This window comes from Geospiza fortis, unplaced genomic scaffold (assembly GCF_000277835.1).
Source record: "Geospiza fortis unplaced genomic scaffold, GeoFor_1.0 scaffold403, whole genome shotgun sequence".
NCBI lineage: Eukaryota > Metazoa > Chordata > Aves > Passeriformes > Thraupidae > Geospiza > Geospiza fortis.
Window position 1 is genome coordinate 2,443,535 of NW_005054336.1, and position 1,661 is coordinate 2,445,195.

Here is a 1,661-nt window from a genome sequence, read left to right on the forward strand (position 1 = left end):
CGCAGTTTGTTATCATTCAATCTGCTTGAAACCGCAAACTGGTCATTATCCAGCCATTATTTTAGTTGATTTACAATCGCGGTGGATGAAGCAATTGCTGTGGCTTGTTCAGTCCCCCGGCGGGGAGATGGGAACCAGCTTGTAATTTGCATTTACACGATCTGACTGAGCAGCTTATTAGATCTGGATATTTATTTTCCACTTAACCGATGTTTGATTACACTTTAATAAAGTACAAGAAAACTGTCTGGCTGCCTGTGACTGATTGATCCTGCCGGGTGGTTTCTCTGGGATTTCGGGTAATGAAACAAGAGAGACCAGGCAGGACGCGTCTCAAAGCAAGTGACAAAACCGCTTGCCTGGCGCTCAGATGTGGTGGCGCGTCGCTCGGAGGGGACCGGCGTCACAGGGGCCGGCCCTGCCGGGGTCAGCGGTGCTGGCAGGGAGCGTAGCCCCCACGTCTGGTGTCAGAACAGGGATGGTGACGCTGAGAGCCGGGCTGGCACCGACACCCGCAGCCCCGGGATGTCCCCGCCCCGCGCGGGCCTGGGCCACGCCGCCAGAAGCGGCTGAATCCAGAAGGTCCATCCTGCTCGATGGCCCTGAGCAGGAAAGGGGCGAGAGGGGCTGCTGGGGTGTGGCGGGGACCCTGCACCAGCTCCTCAGCTTCTGTTCGGCTCCCTTACCTCGGGCCGGCGCCAGCAGCTTGGGACCTGCTCCTCTGCAGTGGGGTGGGTTGGCTTCATCGTGCTGCGGTGTGCCTGCCAACAGCACTGCCCTAGGACAGAGGGCAGCAACCATTTACTAGAGAAATAAAATCTTTTCAGCCCTAGGTGATCAATAGATAAAATTCTCTCTCCCTCTTCTACGAATACTCCAAGCCTTGAGCATCCCAACCACCTGCATCCAGGCAGGCACCACCAGGCTTTGCCTGCCCGGTGGGGAGAACAGAGCTTCTCCAGAAGTCCCTTGTCCTTCTCCCGTTGTGTGTTGGCTTGGTCAGAAAGGGGAGTTGGCCCCTGATTTCACAGTAAGAGAGATCAGGCGCAGTGCCTTTAAATGGTATGTGCCATTGGCCTACCCGGCTGGAAGTGCCGGGACTCTTCCCTGTGGCAGCCACCAGGCAAACTGACTTAGGGCTTGGGTGCTTCAGGAGGCCCCAGGCAGCACGAGGAGGGGCCGGGCTCTCATCCGTGCTAACACCAGGCACGACACCTGTGTGAGAGGAAGGGGAAAGCCGAGGTGGCCACAATTGCAACAACGGCACTGGTAGGTTCCAAAATAAAAGCCTGGCATTTGGGAGTGATTTAAACAAGGGGCAACGTGTCATGGAAACGAGGCTCATCCCTTAACCTTTGCTACAACAAACTCTTCGGGACAAGAGCAAAATCTCCGTCTCTTGAAAGGCTCAGGACCACGAGACTGTTGTAGGCACATTTTACTCGAACACAAATTATTTGGCTTAATGCCTTAGGACTAGACGGAATAGTACGGCCCTGTAATGCGGAAGGTCAGGCAGATGATTTAAGGGTCTCTTCCGGCCTTAAGAGACGTTAACTTCTTCACTTTCCCGCCCGTCGACACTGATCATCCCCCTGGGCGGCGGGAACGCGCTGCGGTGGGTGGATGGACGGGTGGATAGATGGATGGGTGGGTGGGAA

At 55.7% G+C, this 1,661-nt stretch overlaps 1 long non-coding RNA gene across 1 annotated transcript; it reads right to left on the reverse strand.

Annotated features, from left to right (window-relative positions):
* Nucleotides 1-384: 384 nt before the first annotated feature.
* Nucleotides 385-1,558, reverse strand: LOC115947982. Its single transcript, XR_004081836.1, has 3 exons — nucleotides 1,082-1,558; nucleotides 687-778; nucleotides 385-602 (listed from the first exon to the last, which is right to left on the reverse strand). It is a non-coding gene; the product is annotated as an uncharacterized LOC115947982 (long non-coding RNA).
* Between the last annotated feature and the right edge of the window lie 103 nt (nucleotides 1,559-1,661).